At 32.2% G+C, this 10,647-nt stretch overlaps 1 long non-coding RNA gene across 1 annotated transcript; it reads left to right on the top strand.

Moving 5' to 3' along the window:
• Positions 1-96: 96 nt before the first annotated feature.
• LOC132274449 (uncharacterized) lies at positions 97-6,773 on the top strand. Its single transcript, XR_009470425.1, has 5 exons — positions 97-366; positions 480-598; positions 5,600-5,777; positions 5,876-6,054; positions 6,412-6,773. It is a non-coding gene; the product is annotated as an uncharacterized LOC132274449 (long non-coding RNA).
• Positions 6,774-10,647: the final 3,874 nt, after the last annotated feature.

Below are 10,647 nucleotides of genomic sequence, written 5' to 3' on the forward strand. Positions count from 1 at the left end.
CAAAAAATTGCGCCTTTAAGGCTTGTTTGGAAAGCCAAAATGTTTTTGGTTTTGGTGTTTTAGTTTTGGGTCCATATCTCGTTTGGTGTTGGCTAATATGTTTTTGAACAAGTCCATATCATTTTGAGATTTAGGGCAAATCCCATATCACAAAAATGGTGATATTGGGTGTTTTCAACACTGTAGCGGCCATACCAAAAGCCCAAACCAAAAACAGCCGATCCAAACCACTATCAAGTTATACTGTAGCGGCATATCACATATAAGACCAAATTTTATAAACCCTAGCTCGTTTCTACAAAATATTTCTCTCTCTTCGTTTTTTCACTCCGGAGGCGACTGAGGGGCGATTCCTTTGAAACGAAGGTTGGGTGTTGTCGATTTTCTTAAATTATGCCATACACACCACCGATCTAGCAGAGCTCCTCCACCAGCTACCTCCTTCCATTTGCGCCTCTCATCTCTTTTTATTCTTGCAGATCGGGGTTGGTAGTCTGCAAATCTTTCAAAAAGAAAGACCAATTTCAACTCGGTATCGGCTTTCCTATCGTTTCTCTCTACTCTCTGAAACCCTAGCTTAGTGGCCAGCACATCGAAGGTATTTCTCTTCTCTTTGAAACCTTAGGTCGATATTTTTGCCTTTATTGTTAAAATTTCTTTCATTTTAGCTGTTATATATCGCATATACCTCTTATTATATATTCGCAACCCATATTTCTGTACAACCCGTTCAGTCTGTGAGACGTAACCTTGGTTTTAGGCACCAGAACAGTAAAATAAGTGGTTCTCTGAAACCCTAGGTCAATATTTTTGCCTTTATTGTTAAAATTTGTTTCATTTTAGCTGTTATATATTGCATATGCCTCTTATTATCTGTTCGCAACCCATATTTCTGTACAAGCCGTTCAGTCTGTGAGACGTAACCTTGGTTTTAGGCACCAGAACAGTAAAATAGGTGGTTCTCTGAAACCCTAGGTCAATATTTTTGCCTTTATTGTTAAAAGCTGTTTCATTTTAGCTGTTATATATCGCATATGCCTCTAATTATCTGTTCGCAATCCATATTTTTGTACAAGCCATTGAGTCTGTGAGACGTAACCTTGGTTTTAGGCACCAGAACAATAAAATAGGTGGTCTTATGAACCAATAGTCTACGTACCATAGCAGAACCATAGTATCTTTTAACTGTATATGCAATTTGTTAGGAAAAAACGTTACACACTATAAGCGTATAGTTCATGTAAAGACAACTGAAGAGCTCAGTCTAAACCAAATTACAGGTAGTATTAATTTTATAATAGATATGATTACAGATTGGAATAAATATTTCAATTGACTGAAAATACATCAATTTCAATAGATAAGATTCTTGATTTTTTTGCTTGAATGTCTTGATTATAAATGTTAATCAAAATTGGTTAATAGATCCATATAAAGTTGAATAAACAGCTCCAAAATTGGGGATCTAATAATTTTTTCCCTTTTTGCAATGTAGTGATCTGTATTGAAGAATAGCTATAGCACTCAAATGTTTTAAAACTATTATCCTTTTTCAGTAACGAATATGAATACATCATGCGAATAGAAAAATTTTATCATTATTAATTATATATCGGCATTATATTAATGGAAGTTGAGTCTATATATGCCGTTAATTGTAAATTTCGCTTTAGGATCTAATTGGCATCTGATATATATAATTTTAAGAAGAAAATGTCATGAAAACTTGACTGTGTGTCACTCATATGATTTATTGTTCCTATTTTGTTTTAATTTGGGGGCTCTATTTCAATTTTAATTTGTGATATAATTGTGTGTCACTCATATGATTTATTGTTGTCTATATATATATATATATGCATGTTTGATGTTGTTAAGTCTGATTAAGGCTTGAGAAAGCCTCTCCTATTGTTGAAATATTTGTGTAACATATTGTGGGGGGTTGACACAAGACCAATTGATGTCGGGAACACATTTATATACATGTTGAATAAAAATTAGTAATAAGCATAGGCAAATACGTTGTAATAAACTTAGTAATTTCAATTCATACACTTGTTTTGTGCTTGTGTCTGGGAGGCTCATATTTAATATCACAATTGACATTTTTGGAGTTCAAGGTTATGTTAGATTTGTCTCTAAAACATTTAACAAGGCATGTTTTGTTTCATAAGTCAATAAAGACTTGTATCATCTGAACATGTTTTAGGGGTTAGGACTTCCTTGAATTTTTTTTTAATTTTTTATTTATATTTTTAATTCTTATATAATATAGTAGCATTAAATTATGACTTAAAAATTAGAATTATATAAACAATTTACTAAACTGTTAAATTTACTTAATAATAATCAGATGGATATGAACAATGATAATGTTGACCAATATCCATAAAAAGACATTCATTCTTTTGATGCTGAGAATGGTGAGGACCTGATGCCGCTATTTGGTATGATGCCCATCAAGAGAAATTCATGCTCTTGATGGAGGAAGAGGTTGGAAAAGGAAATCGTACAGGCACGACTTTTAATCCAATTGAGTAGACACATATTATGGACGCAATGTTGGTGGAAACTGGAAAGAAGTACACGAAGGACCAATGCAGACAAAAATTCAATAATATCAGAGCACTATACAAAGATTGCAAACAAATATTAACTGAGATTGGTGTAGGGACAACAGTGAAACTGGGATGATTGAGTTGGAAGTTGAAAGATGGGTTTGATTGTGCGATGTTAGTATTTCAATACGTGTCTATTTACCATACATAGAGTTACTAATCAGTGATTTAGTATTAAAAGGGTTTGATGAACAATAAAAAAACAGGAGTGTAAGAATTATGAGCAGATGGTAAGGATTTTTGGGGATACACATGTTATTGATTAGCATGTTCATCCTTCTACTAAAGCACCCAAACCTCACAAAGTGCTAATAATGTCTCAAGTGGCAACACATGAAGCTACAATTCATAACATTGAGGGCAATGCGGACACAACTGATGTAGAACGACCTAATGTAGAAGGACCTATTGACCTTAGTCCTATTCCCAAACCTGTAGCTAAGAAACTTAAGAAAGAAAGTTTTGCCTCCACAATGTCTCAAGTGATGGCATGTTTGACTGATATTGGGAACGCGAAAGCTGATAAAATTGCCAAAGCCATAGTAGAATCATCTTCTAGTTGTCAACCATCTATTCTTAAAGAAGTGCCTGAAGTGACATCTCCTAGTAAAAAATAAATGGATCCCTAGCTTGAGGATTGCCTTAGGATCGTCAACACATTAATGGGGATTGATGATGCCCATTATGCTAAGATCATAAGGATGATTGGTGAGGACAAGGTGTGGAGGGGCATATTTCTTCGCATTCCTGATGAGAGGAAGGTTTGGGTGGGTGATGAATTAGCCTCTGTGATATGTTCGCTATCTTACTTTTATGTACTTTTGGATGACTGTTTTATAACTCTTTTTACATTACTGTTGGAAGATTGTATTTAATTTTCCTTATCTACTGCTTTTACATTACTGTTGGAAGCTGTATTTAATTCCTCTATCTACTACTTTTAAATTAATGTTGGATGACTATTTATCTTCTATATCTATTATTTTTACATTATTGCTAGATAATTGTATGATTTGGTTTGTCTTTTATCATTTTTGTATTGTTGATGAATAACTGTATTATTTGCTATATATTTTTTCATTTTCCTTATATCATGAAGTTGTTTAATTTTTATTTCTTTTTTTCTGCTTCTATTTATTCTTAAATAGGATAGTAGATATGGATATAAGGGCAATATTAACCATGTGATGATGATGATGATGATAAGGAAATTCTTATATTGATCGCAGCCGTATATAAGTACTATCATAAACATTTTGATAAGTAACGTTGTAGGGATTCTATGTTATAAAGGGGAAGATTACGTATTTGAGATTTTAAATGGACATGAAGATATATGTAATGAAAATTTTCGGATGTACCCCAATACCTTAAGGGCTTTGAATCGTGAGTTGAAATTGTTAGGATTGAAAGATTCAACATTTGTAATAGTAGAAGAACAAGTTGTAATTTTCTTACTTACCGTGTCTCACAATGAAAGGAATCGTGTCGTTGCTGAAAGATTCCAACACTCTACATCCACAATTTCATATCACTTTCATGCCGTCTTAAAGTTAATTTGTAAGTTAGGGACTAAGATTATTGTTCCCCCGGATTTGAATGAAATTCCTACACAGATAAAGAACAATCCAAAGGTTTACCCATACTTTAAGAATTGTGTAGGAGCCATAGATAGTACTCATATCCATGCTGTAGTGCCAATTGGTCAACGTTACCACATGCAGGAATATCGTAGACATACTAGAGGACCACGTGGTAAAGAAGAGGTGTACAATTTTAGGCACTCGTCATTGAGGAATATTATAGAGCGATGTTTTGGGTTGGTAAAGATAAGATTCACTATATTGAAGCAAATGCCCCCTTATCACTTTGACACTCAAGTTCTTATTGTTATTGCCTGTTGTACATTGCATAATTTCATAAGATCCCAAGGTGAATCTGATGAAATTTTTTATTGTGAAAACCCTGAATCTTCTACTTCACAAAATGAACCTGATGTGGATGACATTATTGAGGTCATTAGTGGTACTAATACACAGATGCGACAAATGGATATTTATCGTGATCGTATTGCCAACCTAATTTGGGAGCACTATAATAACTAATTATAATAGTGTGTAATATTGTGTAGGATTTTAATACGGATAACTGTAATATGTAATTATATTACGTAAATTAAAGTCACATGCATACAATATGGATAACTGTAACAACTAATTATATTAGGACATCAAATATTAAATGCTTTAGTCTTGTAGGCGGACTTATGTATAGGCTTGAAGGTGAGCGACCACAATGTGCATATGGTAGAGGTCTTATACATCTGTATAGGGCTCGAACTCCAAAAAATGATGGTTGACAATTTTATAGGTGTCCAGCTCGAGAGGTATGACTTTTATCTTTTAGGTGTTATTTCTGTTACTGTTTCCTAATTGTATAATTTATATTTCTTGTAGTCACATATGAATGCATTTATATGGGTGGATGAGTTGCACCAAGGTGCACAAGTTAAAGAACAGGTTTAATTTGACTTGGACAGAGTCATTGTAATGATTCAAAATGAACAATGTAGACAGAAGTACATACTCTTCCTAGGTTGTGGATGACTTACTATCATAATCATGTTTATTGTGATTGTCTTCTTCTTGCTCATTATCGTTGTTATTGAAAGATGAAGTTAGATAAACTTCAATCTTTTATAATATATGACATGTAATAGGTATTTAGTTAATTTCCTGTGTTTCATTTGGTATGTAATATATACTTAATTTTATATATTTGGATGACCTTGCTGGTGAGAACTATAAATGCTATATTTTCAACTGCGTATTAAATGGTATAAATGTGTTTGGTTTTGCATGGGGTCAAGCCAAAAGAAAAGGTTCGATATATCTTGCTTAGTACTGTTAAATTACTTCATTTCTACCATGTGTTATTTTGTTTTTCTCTAATGTTGTTCATGTGTTTGGTTTTGCATGAAGTTATTTACACTCCAAATTTGTAACATAACCTGAAAAAAGGTTAGATATATCTTGCTTAGTACTGTTAAATTACTTCATTTGTACCATGTGTTATTTTGTTTTTCTCTAATATTGTTCATATGTTTGGTTTTGCATGAGGTCATTTACACTCCAAATTTGCAACATAGCCTAAAAAAAGGTTAATATATCTTGCTTAGTATTATTAAATTACTTCATTCCTACCATGTGTTATTTTGTTTTTCTTTAATGTTATTCATGTGTTTGGTTTTGCATTAGGTCATTTACACTCCAAATTTGCAACTTAGCTTAAAAAAAGGTTAGATATATCTTGCTTAGTACTATTAAATTACTTCATTCCTACCATGTGTTATTTTATTTTTCTCTAATGTTGTTCGTGTGTTTGGTTTTGCATGAGGTCATTTACATTCCAAATTTGCAACTTAGCCTGAAAAAAGGTTAGATATATCTTGTAACTGTTGGAGTAGTTTAGGAGGAGAACGAGCAATTTTACTTGGATTTGTGGATTAATTTTTTGGGCGGTGTCCCTTGTTGAATTAATTTTGTGGGCGGTGTCCCTTGTTGAATTTATTTTGTGGGTGGTGTCCCTTGTGTTTATTGTGTTAGGTTCAATTTTGGAAATGTCCATTTTTAAAGGGAAACTATGCATGATTTTCGAAAAAAAAAATTGAATTTAAACTTTGATTCCAAAAAGGCATGTGGTTGATTTTTTAAACTTGAAATGGATTTTTGAAATATATAACAGTAGAAAAAATGTGAAATATATAACTGTGAAATATATAACAATTTTTCAGGCTTAGTAGAATGCAGCTATTTCGTGGTGGAGTTGAAGGACATGGCAGTAAGTTGTGGGCAGTGGCACCAGTGTGATTTATAGGAAGCATTCTCCAGTTGCTGCAACTTCAGGAAGCTAGTGATCTCTAACTTAATCAAATGGAGGCCTATGCAAGTATAAAGAAGTGTGTGTACATTTTATGGAATGAATTGTAGTGATCTTCAGTTGTGTGTACATTTTATGTAAGTATAATGAAGTGTGTGTGTACACATATACTAATTTTAAGGAATGTCTAGCTCCCTATATGTGCAAGTATATATGTGAATGGTGCAACAACAATTTATTAAGTTTGTGATGTACAAAAAAAAACTTGTCGTTTGATGTCTAGCTTGTGATGTCTAGCTTCCTTGATTGCTTGCTTGCTTCTAATAATATTCCTATTTATCAATTCTAGTTATGGTTGGAGATTGTACGAAATATTCAGAAGTTGGTTATCAAAATAAATACTCAGGAAAAGGGGAAATGGTCTCATGAGTTAACAATAAAAATATTAGCACTTTGAAGGATCTCCAGCAGAAAATTTCAAACTAATCTCAGTGAAGTAAACCAATTCACAAGCTTCAATGCCCACCAAACCTTAACTCTGACCAATTCAAGAAGATCAACGTTTTGGCTTTGCTTCTTGTTAGTTTCAACTACAAGGATTTCTCTCATTCATAATGAATTTATATAATATATATATATATATATATATATATATATATATATATGAAACAAAATAAAGTTAAACAGAGTGCAAGCCAAAAGAAAAAGATAAATGGAGTGCAAAGATCTCCTCTCATTAAAAGATTATTACAAAGTTAGATTTGTAGTTTGGCTGCCACTAATCATGTTTGTGCCTCATAAACATCGCATATGATCTTATTTATACATGTAAATTTATTCAAAAAAAAATTTCCTAACTCTTTAATGCAGAATATATATATATATATATATATATTTTAACAAATTATCTCTAATTATAAAGAAAAATGGACTATTACATTTAAACTTTTAATTGTATTCATATATATAATTATTCAAAACAAAAACAAAACAGTCTTTACCAAACAGGTATCCTGTTATTGATTCAGAATTTTTGACAACAAAACTAACTTCCAAACGTGTTTTGTTTTCGAATTCCTTAAAACGCATGACATTACCAAACGCGTTTTCATGTTTTTGATATACAATTATCAAAAACAAAACAGTCATTACCAAACATGGTTCCGATTACTACTAAAAACATACCAATACCAAAACGGTTATTTTCATATTATACCAAACCATAACATATAGTGTTATCGCGATCCAAACGGGCCCTAAGTGATGATAAGAATTGTAACTTTTAAAATTGTGAATAGAGATATATGTTTTTAGGTAACTAATTTTTTTAAACAATTTAATCCCTTTATATTTTTTATAAATGCAATTTTGCCCCTATTACAAACAAATAGCAAACAATATTGGGAGACTCTGTAACAAACGAAGATTTTAAATTATCCTAAGATTTTGCAACCACCTTCCAAATCAGATACAAATTAATCATCATTAAAATATGTTTAACTCATTTATATTTTAGTACTCAATACAAATTCGATATCATAAACAAAATATGTGATATTTAAAAAAATAAAAAATAAATTATTGAACTCAATGGAATTTTATAATATTTAATATTAGGGAATTAACACATGTTTAGTGTGAGGATAATATAGTAAAATTAACAATAAAAGTGCTTTAAGCAACATTATTACCAAACAAATTTAAAAGTACTTCAAGTATAAAAAGTGCGCTTTATATAATGTGTCACCAAATGCATAAATGCATTTTACTAACAACAGTTTTATAACAACTCTACTATAACATTCTAACAGCAATCCCAAACGGGCTCTAATTTATAGATAAATTACACTCACATCCATTTATCCTCGTATACAAGTTAGTCTCTTTTTTAACAATGCTATCCTATGTGAGAAACTAGAAATATGAAAAAGATGATATTGCCTTCTAATATTTAATATATTTTAGTTACTCTACCTGTCCCAAAAAAAATGTCTCTTTTGGAGAATTGTTGTGGGTCATACAATTCTCCAAAAGAGAAATTTATTTTGAGACAAAAGTAGAGTATAAAAGGGACTTTTACATATAAATGTACTTATGGGCCTATATTTACAACATTGTGTAGTCAAAGTCCTATAGTTTCTAAAAAATAAAGTTGACCAAAATAATGATATGGACATGAACTTTTATGGTTTACTATAGTTTGTTGTCCAAAATAACCTTTTCACTGTTTGAGTCAAATTACCATGCTACCCCCATTTCATTAATTCACCCAAACAAAGCCCTTTAGGCAATTTGGCTCAAACAGTGATTGACCACTGTCTCCAACAGTGGTTCACCTAACCACCAGTTAGGCTCGTGATTGCTCATAATGAAGGTTACACCAGTGTGTGGATCAACAAAATAGTTGTTGATGATTCCATGAAAAGCAGGGTATAATCCGGTCACAATTGAGTAATGGTTTAAGAATGTTAGTGTAATACCCCTAATTTTAAAGGATAGTCTCGGTAGTTTATTTTGAGGTTATTGTAATTTTGCATTCTTATGTGGTTATTTGGCTATTTGTTTGGTTCTTTTATTTGTTGTTAATTAATTGATTAATCGCAGCATTTTGTTTTATTTAATTAATTGAATTACTTGATTAATGGTGTTATTAAATGGAATTAATTGTTTTTATAGAACTTATTGTTTTACTTTAATTGAATTAATTGTTAAATGGTTTAATTTAGTATTCATTGATTTATTATAATTGTTTAAATACGTTAGTGAGATTAAGTTAGGGTTTTGGTTTTTCTTCACCCTGTAGCCGACCTCGTTTTCCCGTCTAGTATTAGGACTAGAATTAGGGTAACCTTATGGGCCTATAAATACATGTCTTAAGGTTTTACCTAGGGTTTTAGAACCCTATTCACGATTGTGGAGGCATAGAGAAAATAGAGAGGGCAAACAGAACGTTCGCCGGAGAATTGAGGAAGACGTCGGTGTAAGGTTTCGGATTGAGACCTAAAAGGCAAGTTCTAATCCTAACTCCTTCCCTTTAGCTCGTGTTCTTTGCATGTCTAACTCAAGTCCAGGAATAGAGAAAGATTAAAATCAATTTATTACGCATGTTTGCATTGTCTGTATCAATATGTGTTCATGAACTGTTAACTTCTTGTTTTACAGTCTTTGTACATAATTCATGACTTAAATTGATGTCAGTTGATGAATAATGAATTTTACTAGTTCTGAAACACATGGGGAAATATTAGAATTAATCTGGTTCGCTTGGTTGAACGTCTTAAAACAGTACGTGTTCTTGATTAGTGTGATACTCCCGGATTTCCAAATGCGAGTTGGCCAGGCCCACGGCCGAATACCCGTGGATATCAAAAACAAATTGGTAACAAACGAACACAGAGTACAAAAGAATAAATAAATTGCTGAAAAGAAACTAAAACAATAATCCAATAATTAATCCTCAGAATAAATTTCCATTGATTAATAAATCATTCTGATACAATTAATCCTCTAATATAATACAACTAGGGAATCCATATTATGTGGACCCCTAGAAAATCCAAACTGAATAATATCTCTATTTGAAAACTGAATCATAAACGAATCTCCAAAATAGAAGCGGAAGAATGAAATAGACTGATCCCTGCTCAGCACGAACAACCTCTACTCTTGACGAACAACCTCTACTCCTGACGAACACCTGAAAAATAATGATGGGTCAGATCCACAAACAAGTTCTACTCTATTACAGTCCAAGCAGAGATCCAATACACGTATACATCCTATTCAACTCAACAATAGCTATATAGTCCATACATAGATATATCCACACTAAGGGACTCTCACTGGACTACAAAGGGAGTTTCAACCTGAATAGAAGGCAACATGCAAAACGCACCTGAATGGGCATGAGTACCTAAGCCTAATAGGGTATACCTCTACCATCATAGCCAGCTACTCATCCTACTACATATATGTTCCCTAACCGTCGATCCTGAGACTCAAGCTCATATCACGGTATTATAAAAATATATTTAAAGTCCATCCTATCCCTTTTAGGTAAGTCCAGTTAGTTATTCAGCTTGTGCAGCTTCTTTGACTTAACATAAATAACAAGTAATCTAATTAGTCATTCAGCTTGTGTAACTTCTTT

Source organism: Cornus florida, unplaced genomic scaffold (genome assembly GCF_030987335.1).
Source record: "Cornus florida cultivar Cherokee Brave unplaced genomic scaffold, ASM3098733v1 CherokeeBrave_3.0.0_Hap2_Chr09, whole genome shotgun sequence".
Lineage (NCBI taxonomy): Eukaryota > Viridiplantae > Streptophyta > Magnoliopsida > Cornales > Cornaceae > Cornus > Cornus florida.